At 39.6% G+C, this 18,022-nt stretch overlaps 1 protein-coding gene across 1 annotated transcript in view; it reads left to right on the top strand.

Moving 5' to 3' along the window:
- The window catches only part of LOC131064984 (suppressor of RPS4-RLD 1), a 187,480-nt gene that overhangs the window by 138,716 nt on the left and 30,742 nt on the right, over nt 1-18,022 (top strand). The window lies entirely within an intron of this gene.

Below are 18,022 nucleotides of genomic sequence, written 5' to 3'. Positions count from 1 at the left end.
GGGCTGCGCTTTGTTTTAGTGGTATTTATTTTTCTCCACAAGTTGCTCCACGAATTGCTCAAAAATGTTGGATCCTTGTCCAGTACAATAGATTTAAGGAAACGGAAATGCACCCAAACATTAGTAAAGGATAACTAACCTGATTCATGCACTTTTCCTGTCTTACATTTAAAAGAACACATCTTGGTGAAAATGTCCTCAACATATACAATTCAATTGAAAATTCCAAAGTGGTGGGTAGCATTCATCATTCCTCCCTCTACTAATAAATGCTTAAAGGTGCCTGTGTTTTATGAGGTCTGCTTGCCTTGTAATAATTTTCAACATACATGAGAAGAAACACCATTAGTGTAATCATAGCAGCAAAAGCCTCATACTCTGTCATTCTTTGTTTGCATAAGAGTGTCATACTCTTTGCATATTGCAGTTCCTAATGAGGGTGACCCTTGGCTTGGTTGTAGGTAGTAGGATCACTATGCTGTGTTATGAGAGCTCAATGGATTGATGATCGTGTCCTACAATGAATCTCTGTCAGTTCCTGTAACATGGGAGCAACGACATTAAGTTTAGTATCACACTATTGAGGTGTCTTGATAGTAGTGATACATGAAGGCTCACCAATCACTTGATCTTATGGAGTTTGGTGGATTGTGCACCCCCGTCTCACTGATTGTTTAAGAAGATTTGCTAGAGTAAAACTCTTTTGGAAGTACAAATTGGGTATTGTAGATACCCTCTACATAACTGGGAGTATAGGGAAATATGAACAAGGTTGAGTAGTGGGAGCCTCTTCTTTGCAAGCAAGGGATGGAACAGGGACAAAAGTATGGAAATTCCTAGGTGAAAGCAGATCTGGAAGTGGCCATGTGGAAGTATAAGAGATATTGTCATGTAAGACATCTCTCTCAATAAAGAATAGTTGGATGAACAATCATATAAATGATAGTCCTTGGAATCCTCTTTTTATTTGATGTAATGCACTTCCAACTTATATTCTAACTTGTGATGAACTTAACATCCATGTGTACTTGACATGAACCATGCGTTTAGCTATTTGTAATGGCATGATACTTTTAGAAACTCCATTACACTGTGAAATGTATCAGATTGTATGCTGTAACATGATGCGGTTATTGGTAAGGAATTATTGAAACTCTTTGTTGACATACTTGCTTCCCTAAGGCATTTGATTTTTCCCTCAAGCTAATTCATTACGTGAGATTTGAAATCTTTGAATGTAAGAAAAACTTCATCCTTGCTTTTGATATCATAGATCCAAAGTAATTGAGAGTAGTCATCAATGAAGGTGAGAACTTCCTCATAGGCCTGTAGATGCCATTGTAGGCTCTAGTGGCCGAAAGGCTCTATGAGCTTTGTTAATTGGAAAGGCTTCTCAATGGTGTTTTCCTGCACTGCAGCCTTCCTAGACTCTGCTTGGAGGATTCATGGAAGAAATTCTTCTAATTATGTTGTGAAATGCTCATGTGACATATCGACCTATAGTCTTCTTTAGGTTTTGTAGTTGTTTGTGCAAAACTTGGGGGAATTTTTTGTTCTTTAGGTTTAGCATTGAGAAATTTGGGTTTTGGCAAGTTTTGCTGATTCCCTGAGTTTGAATCAAATTTGGGTCTGCTGAGTCACTAGTTTTTGAACTATGGTTTGAAGTTTTGAACTAATCTATCATGCCAGTGTCTTTCAAGTATTAACACCAGAATTTGTCCAACTGAAGTACCTCAAAGTAGATTAGATGAGCATACCTGGTGATCTGCAAACAAGAGTGGGATCTGACAACATGGTGTAAATACGATGAATTTAGAAACATTCAAAAAAATTTAAAATTTAAAAAATAATCAGGGTTATAGTTAGACCTCAGAAGCACACGAAATAGATGTCAAGGAAGGAAAGGATTACTTATATTGATTTGATAATATTTATTAGGATATAAAGAGTTAAATTCAAACCATAATCACTTGGAGATGGTAAGTTGCCAGATTCTTCTGAGAAATTGCTGGGTCCAGGTTTGATTCGCTGCAAATTCTGGTCCGCTGGAAATTCTCCAAAAATTCGCCCAGGGTTCGCTTTTTGCCCTGTGGGTTCACTCAGTAGGACCTGGGCAGAATTTTGACGCATTTTGGGCAATTTTGTTCCGCCAGCGGCAGAACGCAAGGAGAATTTGGGTGGATTTGACACTTTTTGTAATTTTTTAAAAGTTTTTTTTCTTGCTTGTTTTGATCAATTCGACCCTCCAATGCTAAATTAGACCAGTAAAAAGGCCAAAAGGTAAAACCTATATCATTTGTGCATTTGTGAATGAAAAAGAAAACTTCTTGGCTCCATTCTAAACTTTATTGTTTGCTTGCCATAGCTGAAGGAGTTTTGAAGTGTGATTGTTGCATGCTCTAAGCTGGTTTGTGAGCTATTCCTACGGGGTTGTAAGTGTTGAGAACTCCTCAAAGACATTTAAGAGGAAGATTCAACAAAAGAGGTAGGTTTTTGTTGATTTTGTTTGTTTTTTAAATTTTTCTTTGCATTTGTTTTACAAAATGAAGTGATTTCTCTAGTTTTACTTTTATTTTATTTTTTCATTTTGGTTTGTGGCTTTGTATGTTGTTTAATGTTTATAGATTCGACATTCATAGAATGGCAAGTGCTTCTAGCATTGGAAACTCCCGGTTCAAAACAGACCCAGGCTCTCCACTATGGAAATATGTGGAAATGGTCCAGCAACTACCAGGTGAAGGAGGTTTGATTTGGATTTGCAGCCATTGCAAAGAGGAATATAAAATCTCTTAGAGTGAAAGCACATTTGTGCTTTATATCTAAAAAAGGCATCAAGTTTTGTCTAGGCAAGCTAAGAGTTCCAAGGCAGCCTGCACCTAAAACCATTCTTGCAAACTCTACTGTACTAAAATATATTGAAGAGCAAAGACAAGCAAATGAAGCGGTTGGGATTGCAATTACTCATACTTTGGAAAGGTCTAGAAGTAGAAAAGCAACAAAGGCCTCTATGGCTTCAACTTCTAATGAACAATCCGTAGAGGGCCATCCATTCTTGCATCTTCCTAAAGAACCATTGACAAATAAAAGAGCAAAGGAGCCCTTGGAGATGTCATTTCACAATGAGGCTAGAGACATTGCTGAGCAAGAGATAGGTAGATGCATCTATGCAAATGGATTGGCATTTAATGTTGTTTGCTCATCATATTGGCAAAAAATGGTGAGATCAATTAATGAGGCTCCAGGGGGGGTTCAAGGGCCCAGGTTATGAGAAGGTGCACACCACTTGATGTAGAGGGTTTGGTGTTGTACACAACTTGATTGTTTTCACCCTGCAAAGGGTCTTCAATAGACACCATCCAATTGTGTATTGTCTTCAGCCTTCCCAAGGCTTGGTATCCTTCCCAAGGATCACTCACATTGAGACAACTTCCAATTAACAAGGAGTCTTCTACTCCTATGGTCTCAACGCCTCCAACCAAGAACACCTAACAACCCCAAACCCTTAGCTTATAGGATCTTTTGCTCAAGTGGTGAAGTATGACATTTGTGGATGAAAAACTATGTGAGACCTGGCATTTGCATTGCTTGGACCTCTTGAATAGATTTTACAAGCTCCCTACTATCGTTTACCCTTTAGAGACCTAGAAAGCGCTACAAGCAATTAGGCCTCCTATTTGGGTTTTCGCTCAATCACTTCCAATCTCCCTTAACAACCCCTAGAACAAATTGCATATTTGGATATCCTTAGAAACTTCGCACTTTGGCATCTGGGTTTTGAGTTTAAGAGGTCTGTCCACACTGGCCCCAATTAGGCCTATCTAGCCGATCTTGGAGATTTGTCAACAAAAGTCTTCACCTGCCATATCAGAAGGAAGAATGGACACTTGTCTAGGGTCTTGTTGATGTGTCTTTTGTACAGGACCAAACACAGAATAAAATACCTAAAGGTACCTTATCCTCTCTTGAATAAAGCTTCCCCGAATGCTGAAGATTTTGCAAAAGGATCAATCGGAGTAGCTCCAAGGTTCTGATTGTAGGTTCTTTACGTGTGGATAAGCTCTTGCGGTATGTGGTGATTTTGCTGGAATCACAAGGCGACTTACATTCGATGACCTGAGCGTCTAATTTGCTTTGGATATCACTAGAACGTGGGTCTTTATTGATCCTTGGTTTTTAAAAAAGGGAAAAAAGGATAAGGGTTGGATAGGAATCTAATTCTAATGCTAAGAATGTAGGAGTAATGGATGACCTTTGATGAAACTCTAACTAAGTCTTGCTTTGACATGCTATGATCATCTCCACAAGGTTAGTGCGATCTTCTAAGGATAGCTTTATGATGTTCAGATCACCGCTACAAGCATAGACACTGTCAGGTTGATGCATATCAATGAAGAAGTGATAATTGAAGTTAAGCTTAAGTTGAATGATTCCAGTTGACTACGCAAGGCAAGTTTGCAATCAACAAACCGCTAGTAGTATGGATATACAAATTTCACCATTGATCATACAAATTCCTTCCATTCATCTAATAACATGAAATTAAATTTGAGAAGTATAGAGACCATGCAAATTGTAGAACCGACACATAGAATTCACCATTCTTCAATGAAGTTTATATGTCTTTTGCAACAATGTCTTGGCAACAATCTTTGCCTTCTCTTTCTACTCTACTCTAAAATGCTGTCTACTATTGAGCTACTAATTATTGACTATCTCTTTTTTGCTAACTCCTAACTATTCTCTGACTATTAACTATTAACCTTTACAAATGAGGAGCCAAGGCTTTATATAGAGAACCCTTTATAAACAGACGACTCTGATTGACTTAGAATCAATGGCTAGGATTACAAGATAGAAACCCTAATTAGTGTTTGTTACAACAAACTTCCTTAGCCAATGAGAAAATTACATTCCAAGAGTGAGGACCAATAGGAAGCAAGGGTAGCTACATCGAAGTTTGTGCCGCCTCCGATAAATTAGGTACATTGAATCTGGTCACGTTGAGGTGGACCAATCCGATCAAAGGAATGAGGACTGGGATGCCACCTTGTCTAACGCTTATGACTTGGTTGATCCTCCTCTGTCTCTGACATGATGAATGATGTACTTCCTTTACTCCCATGTGCTTGATGAGGCTTCCTTTTTGTCAAGTCTCCCTTCTCCGGTAGCATTCGCCTTGAAGTGCTAGCAAAGCCTTTCTTTGTCATCTTGTGGTTCCCTAGTGTGGCGAAGTGAAGGTTTTGGAGATGGTTGGCAACTTCTTGAACACCTGTAGTTTTCCAACGTTTCAAAACACCTTGAGTCCACCTTTATGCTTTTGGAATGTCCTTGATGAAGATGGACTGGAATAGGTCGTCCTTGTCCTGGCCTCCTCCCATCTGCAAAACAAACCAAAAGATGACCAAGTACACATGATATATTTATCTTAACATAAGATTTCTTACCAAAATCATCAACAAGAAGGCACCAAAATGGAATTCGCTTAGGATCCTCCCCATCGACAGGCTCTATAAGAATTTCGCTTTGGACCCTTGGGAAGGGTCAGGAGCGAATTTTGACAAAGTTGCTCAATCAAACCTCATTCTCAACATTACCTCACCAAGATCAAGACATTAATGTCCAAAATTGCCAAAGAATAGGTTTTGCTCAAGGACCTAGGCAAAATATTAGACCACTTAGGAATTTCGCTCTGGACCCTTTGGAAGGGTCAGGAGCGAAATTTGCATTCTTGGCTCAAATTCTTCTCACTTTGTGACTATACTTGCTCAGATGCATGTCTAAGGATGCCCTCAATCTCAACCAACACCAAGTTTGATGCAAAATTGGAACAAAATGGAGTTTTTAAGGAAGGGTCAGGAGCGAAATTCCTGATTAGGCTCAAGTTCCATCATTTCTCCACTCCAAAATGCCTCCCAAGGCAAGCATACACTAGTCTTCTCTCCACCTAGGCATAGGAATCCATACTGTAGGATTTTGCCAAGATCAAGGGCACAATGAAAAGCATAAAAGAGAGACAATATAATGACAAGAACAAACTGTATTCTCATCAATATGCAAAATGATCAACTGGATTAACCAATACAATGAATATAGGCCTGCTTATATAGGCAAGGCCATATGGATGTACGAGCACACAATTATGACATGCGGCTCAATGAGAAACAAGGGTAGGTAGGAGAAATAATATAATATTCCACAAGAGGTGGATGACCCACCGAATGTGGAGTGTAACAGAAAAATAAGACCACAAAAGGTGGAATTTCTCCTACAAGCTCTATCCCTATGTGCACACTTCCCTAAGTGTCTCAAATCCAAACTACGAAGAGATGCATTATCCTAAGTTAACTTAAGTAAAGTGTAATAATATCCAAAATGAATATTTATTTACACCAACACATACCTTGACCTTCATCATGAGCAAATTAGGTGAAATTGAGAATTTCGCTCTGGACCTTTTGGAAGGGTCATGAGTGAAATTCAAGTTTTAGACTTGATTCTTTACTTCCTTCACTTCAATTCACCTTACAAGGCAAGAATACCTCACTCCACCTTCAACCATGCTATAGGAATCAATGTTTTGGCTTCACACAAGGAGAAAATAGGTGGTTTGAGGAATTTCGCTCTGGACCCTTTCGAAGGGTCAGGAGCAAAATTCTCCTTTTAGGTTGATTTCTCTTACTTAGCTCCATTCTTCTCACTTTGTTCTACCTTGACTCTCTATTTGGATCCTTCTCCCATGTATGCAACACTTTGTTTGACCTCAAAATGGGTTGCTAGGAGAAATTCGCTAAAAATCATGGCCAGGGACAGGGCCTATTTAGGATTTCACTCTGGACCCTTTGGAAGGGTCAGGAGTGAAATCCTTGTCCTAGCTCAAAATCTTGATCATTAGTGGCCACAATCAATCTACCTTGATCCACACTTAGCTTGACACAAAAATGGAAGGAAAAGAGGCATTTTGGGAATTTCGCTCTGGACCCTTTGGAAGGGTCAAGAGCGAAATTCTAGTTTTGAGCACATTTCTTCATTCTTTCAACTGTAATCCACCTCAAAAGGCAAGGACACGTCACTCTACATCCATCTATGCCATAAAAACCAAGGATTTGACCATCTCCAAGGAAAAATAGGTGTCCTTCAAGAATTTCGCTCTGGACCCTTTGGAAGGGTCAGAAGTGAAATCCTAGTTTTAGCTCAATTCCTTCACGTTTGGCGATCATAAGCAACTCAAATCCATGCCTAAGGACATCTTCAATCTTGATCCACACTGGGCTAGACACAAAATTGAGAGGAAAAGGTAGATTTTAGGAATTTCGCTTTGGACCCTTAGGAAGGGTCAGGAGCGAAATTCAAGTTTTAGGCTTCATTCTTAACTTCTCCAATTCCAATCTTCCCCAAAAGGCAAAGACGCATCATTTCCCTTCCAAATATGCCCAAGGAACAAGGTTGGTAGTCTAAACAAGGAAGCAAATGAGGCTTATGAAGAATTTCGTTCTAGACCCTTTGGAAGGGTCAGGAGCGAAATTCACAATCTTGGACAAAATCCTCACTTTTCAATGCTTTCAATCACTTCCTAAGGCAAGAACATATCAATCTACCTCCACCATGTCCAAGGATCAAGACTTTTAGTGCAAACAAGGAAGAAAAAGGTGTCTTCTAGGAATTTCGCTCTGGACCCTTTGGAAGGGTCAGGAGCGAAATTCACATTCTTGGTTGATTTCACACCTATTTCATCCAATCCATCTTCAAAGTTGATCAAACTCACTCTCCTCTAGCCGCATTCAAGTCCACTTGCCATCTAGCTGGCTCAAAAATCTTCATTTTTCAATGCTTTAGGCAAAATAGAGGGTCAAATGAGGATTTCGCTCTGGAACCTTTGGAAGGGCCAGGAGGGAAATTCTCATTTTGAGCTAATTGCTTACTTCCTTTCTTCTTTTCATGCCTTGGACACACTTTGTTAGGCTTCCTTCCATCATGATCATGCAAATTTGCTCTTCAAATTGACATATAGCTCAAGGTTTTGTGAAAAATAGGGTTTTACATGAATTTTTCTCTAGACCCTTTGGAAGGGTCAGTAGCGCAATTCACCTTAGGCTATAATCCTAACTTCATCTTTCACATTGCTTCATTCCAAATAAGTGTTTTGTCTTCACAAATGCCTGGGAATGAGCTAGTTCATGGCTTTGGGCAATGTAGAGTGTCCTCAAGAGGAATTCGCTCTGGACCCTTTGGAAGGGTTAGGAGCGAAATTCCTATTCTAGGCTCAATTCACTTTCAAACTGACTTGACTTTGTCTTAGATTTGATCCTAGATCCATTTCCTTCCATATCCTTGCAAATTTACTCAACCATTCAATGATTTAGGTGAAGAATTTAGGTCCTATGTGAAATTTCGCTCTAGACCCTTTGGAAGGGTTGGGAGCGAAATTTGACATTTTAGCCTCTCCGTCAGGATTCATATATGGAATATAACATTTAAGTATAAGTGATATCTTTCACTTATACTTTAAGTTATATAATTATATTCCATATATACTGTCAGGATGTTTGAGAGTGGTTTCGGACCTCCATGAGTTATAATGCAAAATCTAGTTTTTGGAGGATTCTTCAAGTTTCCAGACTTAGTCAAATTTCAGGATTAGGATGACATTATTTATTCAACCAAGGTTTGATTTAGCAATTTGAAGTGCAACCAGATAGTACACAAAAAACACCCGAGGAATGATCTAAATTACCCCTAGTCACTCAATTGACTTGACCTCTTGAGGAGATCCACCTGACTCAAGTAGAGCCTACTATCCTAATGAGCCCCCTGGCAACACTCAAAATGCGAAGGCTAATAGACAAGAACCTAAAAGACCTAAAAAACAAACCCCAGAAAGCAAAACAGTAGGGGTCCCCAGTTATAATGGGGCGATGTGTGAATACGTCACAATAGGTCTGTACATGCTCAAGGGTCCCTACCATGCCAAGTTCTCACACCCTTGAATCCGCTGCACAAGGGTTTCACCCACTTCTTCTGCTGCACAGGCTTGCCACATAGTAGATGTCAAGCCTAGGGATTCATCTTAAAAATATCAAATGACACTTCATGCCTCCCAAACCACTTAAAACATTTAGTATACAAGTCAATTCAACATTCCCCAAGGTTTCAGGCCATTCCCACGGTGGAATGTTGAATTGTGACCCTTCTTGCATCAAAACCCTGATTTTAAGGGTTTCTCAGGCCAGCGATGAAGAATTTACTCTTACTCAAATTTCAAGTTAATCTGGTTAAATTTGGTTAAATTATGAAATTTTGAAATTTTCCAAAATTTTTCTAAGTCTGGATAATGGATGATGTTGAGTGTTATGGCAGGTGTTTGAAAGTTTGCCCAAGCATGATCCGCCATGTTGGAGAGATGTTCAAAGTCCGCCATGATGGAGGTCATTCAAAAGTCTGCCATGGGATGCATCAAAGGTCCGCCATGATAGAGGTTATTCAAAAGTCCACCTTGAAGAGGATGGGATGAAGGCCTTCCAAAGTCCGCCATGCTTGGTGGAGAGGTCATAAAACTCCTCCCAAGATGGAAGGGGCATCAAAGTCCACCCTTGGACAGGTACTCAAAGTCCGCCATAAAGAGGGAGTATAAAGTCCGCCTTGGTTGAAGTCACCCAAAAGTTCGCCATGTAGAGGGATGTCTAAAGTCCGCTCATGATGGTGTGTAAGCCTCTGAAGGCCTCCCAAACTCCGCTCAAAACTTGATGATGAAGATAGTCATGGCATCCTCTAAAGTCCGCCATGGAGAGAGCACAAAAGTCCGCCATGTCTTGAGATGCCTAAACTCCGCCTTGGTAGTCATGACAAAGTCCGCCATGTTAAAGAGGCCAAGAAGAGGGAGCTTAAAACAACGCCCTCCTTGGTATCTTTCCTAAACTCCGCCCAAGATACAATGTTGAAGACTTCCTAAACTCCTCCCTATCATGGGGAATGTCCAAAGTCCGCCATGTAGAGGTAGTCAAAGTCTGCCCTAGGGGAATGATCAAACTCTACCATGTGTTGAGGTGCATCCAAAGTCCGCCCTATGCCTTGTGGAGTGGAAAAAGTCCGCCTTGGATAACCTCAAAACTCTGCCCTATGCCTTGAAAAGGTAATGAAAAGTCTGCCCAAGTTTGATGTCAAAGAAGATGGTGGAGTCATAAAAGTCCGCCCAAGCATGAAATTGAAGACAAACAAACATGTTGAAGACCTTCAAAAGTCCGCCCAAGCATGAAATTGAACACTTAAAACTCCGCCCTACTCTTGGAATTCAAATACAGTCAATAAAAATTTGAGTGATGTCATCAAATCTTCCAAAAAATCGAACTTGCAATCAATTTAGGAAGTTGGAAATTAAGATTTTCAAAGATTAGCGAGTTAAGAAATCAAAATGGAAACTCAAAATTAAAATGGGAAAGAAGATATTTGCAGATCAAGATGATTTTCAGACTGAGTTCAAAATTAGAAACTTTATGGAAGATACTATTTTATGAGCCTAGTTCGAGTTAATGGACTAAAAACAATTTAGAAACTTGCACAAGTAAAGGATTTTCAAACTAAAGAAGATGACAACACTTTCCCAAGATTTGAGTAAGATTTAGAAACATAAGTTAGATGATTTTGCGTGTTTCTAATTAGGAATTCAACTTCATTACAAATGCATCATTTGTAACTTCATTTTTACACCAAGAAGTAAGAAATTCTTAAGGAGAGCATAAGGAAGTGTCTGCAGATTGGAGTTCATTTGGAGAAAACTTTGATATGGCTTGCAGTTGGGCAAGCTTCTTGATAAAGGATTCACAGATTTTGGAGCAAAGCCAACTGGTATAAGGAAGAATTGTTAATTCTTTCTGAGTTTTCTGAGAAACTTCCAGCCTTATTTCAATCTATTCGGAGGTGAAGTTGAATTTACAATGCAGATTTGTATATTTTCTGAGTTTTTTTTTTCAGTCATTGAAACTGATTTTAGTGGATTTATTCGAAGGAAAATCATTTTATTTTGAAGTTATAACACTTGGTGTTGATTTGTGATCACGGTCATCCTTAGGATTGAAGAGTTTAGATATGAAAATCCATTTTTTGTGGCTAAGCATGAAATTGAAATGAAATCTCCAAACACTTAGCCATTCGCAGCCCCTATTTTCTTCAATTCACGAATTAATTTCTAACTTAAAGCTTCATTGTCTAATTGCAGATTCTAGGCACTATGAAATTTCAAGTGGACAAAGACGCTCCTCTTGAGTCAAGGATGACTTCAAAATGGAAGAATGTTAGCGACACTAACCTCGGGCACATCAATCTGAGGGAATTTAAGAAGCGGATGTTTGGTTTGGACAACCTTGTGCCTATCACAACTGCACGAAAGATGATGAAGAGTGGCATCGTGCATGCTGCTGGTTTTCTCCCCACCATGCAATGCACTGAATTAGTAGTTGAATGTGCTAGGCATTACAATCCCGCCAGTAGGGATATTGTTGCACTTGATGGAAGAGTGTTGGCGAACATCAACAATGAGGCCATCAAAGAAGCCTTCAGGATCCCAAAGTATCATAACACTGTGTACGTGACCAAGGACGAAGCTGATAGCATGTATCAGGACCACTTGGAGGAGTATGACACCATTGTCAATCATTTCTAGATGGATAAGCCAAGGAAAGGCGCCTCCAAATCTTCAGAGGAAGAGCTTGGTGAGAGCATACTTCAAGGAAGATATTGGAGACATGATCGTTCTGTTGAACAGGATAATGGGAAATCCTCAAGGTGCTCCATTCGAGCCCTGGATGTATTATTTTATAAATGAAATAATGAATGGAGTGAAGATGATAGACTGAGCTCGGATGATAAGTGACAACTTGGATAGCCAGTTGAGGAACCTAGAAGCAAATAGGACCTTCTTCATGAGCTCGTACCTGTTTTATTCCTTGGCTAGAACCTACAGATACAGAGGTCTCACTTGCAGAGGGGAAGTGGGAAACAAAGAAAACCAGTTTCCAGTCTATGATTGTTATCCCCAGCTCCACATGGAAGAAAAGTTCCATTTTAAAAGGGTGAATGATACATTTCTCATGTACATCACACGAACGTTGCAAGGTGGACTGCATCAGAGACTCTCTCAAGAGTCTATGGACTTCATCAATAGATTTGGATATTGGTATATCCAATACCCGAAGTTCACTTACCTTAAATTCAGGGGTTTACCGGGTCTCCCTATAAGCTTTTGGCTCACCCTACCAACCGAGTTGTGTTACTCGAGGTTGTGAGGCAATTGGAGGGGTATATGGCGATTCAAAGAGATAAACAACAGAAGGTGAGAACCTCCTCTCTCACGATTGGGAATGGGCTGGAAACATGTCCATCGTCACAACTACTGCGACTACTAAGAAGGAGTTGGCTTGGTATCCCTTTTATCAGTACAAGGCGAGGAAGAATTTTGATCCGTTCCACAAAATAAAAAGGGTCGAAGGGATAACATTTGAGCACAAAGCTGATCTAGAAGATTATTGGGCTAACGCAGCCAATAGTTTCGAGATCAGGAAGAGATTTTGGTTGAGGATTCCCTTGAGCATGGTAAGAGCAACGAAGGTGTTTAGAGTTGCTGACCAAGTAGAGGACAGCCTTGAGCTTCAACAACCAGGCTTTGAAAAGATGAAGAATGAACCACTAGCCTCGATAGATTGGGCAAAGGGAGAGAAATCAGATCTGGCAGACCTCATGAGGTCTGTGGTCGAGTATTCTAGGTGGTGGACATCTGAAAGGACAAAACAATTAAAGTCTAAAGGTTTGGCCTTGACCTATGAATTGATGGGAGTAGATTACTCTTTGACCTCCAACCCTTGCAATGCCCGGAATCCAGAGAGTGTTGGGTCTCGGAAGAGGAAGGAGTTAGTTGGAAGCTCTGTAAAGGTCATAGGAAAGAAGATTGTAGGGGAGAGACGGGAATCCAGCAAAGGTCAGTCCATCCTAAGTGCCACATCTGTCGTACTTGATCAGAATGTCATTTAGGAGCAGGAGATGGACATATGTATGGTTAATGATGAAGTGAGAGTGCCTTCTCCTTCGATTGAGGAAATAATGAAAGCAGTTGTCCAAAGTCCGGACAGAGAGCAAATTGAAACGCCTGCATCTCTAGTACTCTTCTTGGATGGTATAGCTACTAACCCAGGAGGGATAGATGATGGGTTTGATCAGAATACCGTAGAGCAATCAACTATCCCTGATTGGCTAAGGGAAAGGATAAAGGCTAAGGTCCCTAAGGAAGCCTGTTCTGAAGAGATCACAACAGCATTTCTAGAGAACATGAATGAGCCAGTCATAGCTAAACCACCCAAGCCTTCCAGAAAGTTCTCTTTGATTTAGAGGGATAGTGTAGGATTCAAGACAGTTCAAACTTCAAATAGTTGTGCCAAAGGAAGGGAAAAGTCGGGACAGTGTTGCCCTAGAGGACTATAAGATCACCACTATAGAGCTGGGTAAGCCCACCCAAGACCAAGAGGTCTAGTACTTTGATGACTCTTGTAACGCCCTAAAGGCAAGTTTAGCTCAGAAGAGAGAGAAGAGAAAGAAGGTTGAGGAAGAAAACCAGCAATGGAGGAAGTATGTTCTCCATCTTACCAAGCCACTTAACCATGAGATCCCGGTTACCTCTCCACAACCTCTTCAGCAGGAATCAATGAAGGATTACGAGGATATGAAGGGCACATTCACACAGGCCAAGGAGTGGATTTTAGATGCTTCAACACGTGCTGATATACTGGTGGAAAATTTAGTGTCAACACATGTGTCGGCCTCTTTGTTAGTCAATCGTATCCAGGACCTAGCTGCCAATTGGGAGGACGTGGAGGAAATTCAAGATGAAATACTTCCCGCATCTCAAAGTTATATGAGGCTTGTAGAAGAGAAGTTTGGTGGATGTAGGTGTCATACAGGTTGGGGATATGTACAACTTTAACACCTGGTATTATGCTTTGGTCACCCGGATTGAAGTTTTGAAGAAATCCGAGACTAAGTGTTTTGAGACAGAGGAGAGTGTCAGGGAGATCTTGTGCAAGGTGTTTCATGTAGCATTAGAGATATGGAAGAAAGAGAGTATAAGGGAGAAGCACTTGCAGGCAAAGAACCTGAGAGCCAGGATTCAGTCAAGCTTCTTCAAAGACTCGGGGATGATTGACAAGGGTGATCTTTCGAGGATTGCAAACTTTCTTGCCCAAGTGGTTGAGTGGGAAAGCATCCTTGCCACATGTACATCGAATCTGCGAAAGGGGAAAGTGGATGCTCACCTCAGTGAGATTAGCAATTGTGCCACATGTCACTTTCTTATTCATTTAAGCTGATAGTGTTTTGGGAAACCCTAATTAGGGTTTGTAGCTTTCAATCTGGGCCCTTGATCACTGTTTGATCTCGACCATTCATTTATTTTGAAAAACTATATAAGGTTACCTCCTCTCATTTGGAGAGTGTGAGGTTTTTGATGTATTGTTGCGTAAGGTCATTTCCAGATAATATATTGCATGTGCGCTTTCTCTTAAGGCTTTGTAATCCCTATTGTTTGAATGATTTGCATGGTTTCAATTTCCTCAACACTTAGTTAAAATTAATTTAGATTTGCTTTCATTGTTGTTAATTTGAATGAAGAATTTGATAAGTGTTAATTGATGGTGTATCTCTGCTCATACTTTTGGTGAATGGATGATTTCCATTTCACCGTGCAAAGTTAGTCTGAGCCCATTCTCTGTGCATCCCAACATCTTAATCATAAGCACTATCCATTGAAGATTGCATCGACTTTGTGTAGTTGTCCCTAGCGTGGCGAAGCAAAGTTGGGTTTTCCTGAGAGCACCCAATTGATATTGTCTCTGGAGTTCCTAGGATTAGATTAGCTTTCTCGAACCCTTTTCTCCTTTTTGAAAGTCTAAATCCCCGAAAATCCCCCAAAAAAAAGAGAGCCCAAAATTGCTAAATCCATGTAAGTCCAGCAGTTCAATAGACATTTGTTAATGTAAGTCCCCCTTGAGATTTTCAGCATACACTACCCAAGAAGCTATTTCACTAAAGTCGCTTGTTCGCACATATTGACCTTGGAATCAGTAGTGATTTTTCAGGAGAGGATAGAGTACCTTCGGGTATCCTATTCTAATGTTTGGTAGATGATAATACAGACACCAACAAGATGGAACAAAATGACTACCTCATTGCATCTCCTTGCCTTTGCATTGAGCCCCAAGTACTATAGTCAGGAGATCCTTAATAGAGTAGCACTAGAGTTGCCCCATATAGAGATCATGAAGTTGCTATTGGGTACAAGGCAGCCCTTCGTAGACTTGCTCTAGATTCATTACGGGCTGTGGTGAGGGCTGAAGTCATGAGTTTCACAAGCATGGATGATTGTGGTATTGAGGCTCTTGAAGACAAGGCAAATGTTGATGCTCATAAATGGTGGTACTTCCATGGAGAAATATACCAGCACCAACAACCCATTGCCATCAAAATTTTGTTACAAGTAACTCTTAAGATTTGTATTCATAACTCTTAACTCTCTAATTTCAAAATTGAAAATCTTGATAGGTTGCTAGTTCATCGTCATCCGAGAGGAAATTGAGCACATACTCCATCCACTCAATAAAACGCAATAGACTACATTCCAAGAAGGCGGAAGACTTGGTCTATGTGCATTCAAACTTGAGGCTCCTAACTCACAAAGTTAATACCTACGAACAAGGGGAGGCAAAGCATTGGGATGTTGAACCAGAACTTGCAAAGCTGGATGATTCAATTGCCCACCTTGATGCACTTGGAGTTGATGATGATGATGATGATGATGATGAGCTGCCTAGTGATCATGAGGCTGCTCCCGAGGCTGAGATTGCTAGTACCACTGACAGTGGCACTGTTTGTGCTTCTAATTTGCCAAAGGAGGATGATAATGATATGTTTGATGACTTCTGATGATATTTGATCAATGATGGCTGATTGTTAATGTTGACATTATTATTTTTGAACTTTAACATTGATATGGTGGTGTATTTTGGCATTTTGCTATGCTATATGCCATTTGGACTAAAAGTCTACAACATTAATATATATGGTGGTGTATTTTGCTATTTATTTGCTGCTGTATATATGTATTTATTTTTTATTTTTTTATGTTTTTGTACGAATGAACCCAAAGTGAACCTGAACCCACCTCCCCAAAAAAATGAACGAATTTGCAAACCCGAAGCTTGAACCAGAATCCAATTCCGAACTGTAATTGGCAACTTGGTAGATGAGGATTGGGACATTAGTGCTATTATTTTAAAATTAGGGTATAAGGTTACTCAAGTGCAAATGCATTTTTAATTAATTTATAAAACTTAAATGGATGAAGACATTTTAGGCCTTTTTGTTGTGTTTGTTCTTACTACTACCTCTTTGGGCTTTGATGAGAATTCTTTTTGCTACAAAAACTCAATAGTTTTTGAAGCAAAAAGTAGAAAATTGCCCATCTATTAATAGTGTATTTCTTTATCTCTTTAATCGCTTGTCTATGGGATATGAGCACTTGAGAAAAATAAATTTATTATACATGATTTTCTAAGAAAGTTTAATAGGAGGTTTTCCAATTTTGATGTAACACTTCTAGGAGATGTATAGAAAAGAGAAGAAACTTCATTTAAAGTCTCTTGACATTTGATGATATTTCCCATGTTTATCTTTGTGATTGGAATGCGTTTTCATTATGGGAGCTTAGTAACAAGGGTTGGGGTACACTCTTTAAGTAACTTTGTTGACTTCCTCCCTATATTGGTTGTTTGTTCAAACCTCATAGAAGGATTTCTTTTACCCTTGGACTTCATGTAGGAATTGTATTCACTTCATACCAACTCCAGTAATTGATTGACTAGCAAAACTGGGGGATTGGATATCTCATCTAGGGCTGAAGGTTCTATATGTAAATGGTATATTCTAGTTATTTGATCCCTTTGGTGAAGTTTTTGAAGTAAGACAACCCTTCATTCCTTCTTCAGCTATATAGAACAAATGTTCATTAAACCTGGAGTAAGTGCCCTTTAAAATTTTATAGCAAATAGTGTGTTGAGCCATCGGAATAGTTTTGTTTGTGCCTATCTGGTACTCTTATAAATTTGGCAAGGGATTTCTTGGATTTGAAGGATCTTGTGACTAGCAAAACTGGGGGGTTGGATATCTCATCTAAGGCTGAAGGTTCTATATGTAAATGGTAGATTCTAGTTATTTCATCCTTTTGGTCAAGTTTTTAAAGTAAGACAACCCTTCAATCCTTCTTCACTCCTAATTGAAATTCTTCACCTTTACCACTCCAACTCCCTCTTCTAATTCCCCACTTGTTTTTGATGGTGATCCCTAAGCATATGCATGTTCATCTCATTTGTGTAAAGATGTGAACAAAAACATCTAAATAATAAGCTAGATTGGAATAGACAGTATAAACGACACCTAAACAAAATGTTATTGTAAATAGCTCTGAAATGTTTGCCTTTATTGATCCCAATGCATTTTTATCTCCTCCTTGAGTGCCTCAACTTTTCTGGTATTTTTGAGCATCTTGCTAATTTCTTTTGGTTGCTAGCATTAGGGTGGAAAGGGCGTGCGGGAGCTTGGGAGATTGAGCTATCTTTGTTTTTGGCAAGTTATTGAGGTTCCATTGGGGATGGCACAGCATAACCAATAGCATTGAAGGATATCCTGCCATCCCCACTGTTATTAAAACGTCTATCGATTCCTAGGATGGCAAAGGGATGACTATGTGACCACAAAAATATTCAGAAACATCCTGATTCCAAAACATCCCCTCAAGCTTGTGCTGTCCTAGGTATATCAGAGTAAAAAAAATGTGGTCAGAATAAGCAATTGTAATGGTGTCATTAACCTGTTCTTGTTTCAAATCTCAGAATATTCTCCAAGAACTTGATGTGCAGTTAATAACTACTTTTTGTCGTAGAGGCCTGCTAGCACTTCAACACAGCTTGATTTTACATTAAATATTTCTTAT

This window comes from Cryptomeria japonica, chromosome 6, assembly GCF_030272615.1.
Source record: "Cryptomeria japonica chromosome 6, Sugi_1.0, whole genome shotgun sequence".
Taxonomy (NCBI): domain Eukaryota; kingdom Viridiplantae; phylum Streptophyta; class Pinopsida; order Cupressales; family Cupressaceae; genus Cryptomeria; species Cryptomeria japonica.
Note: the sequence above shows the minus strand (reverse complement) of the source record. Positions and strands in the feature narration are given on the sequence as shown.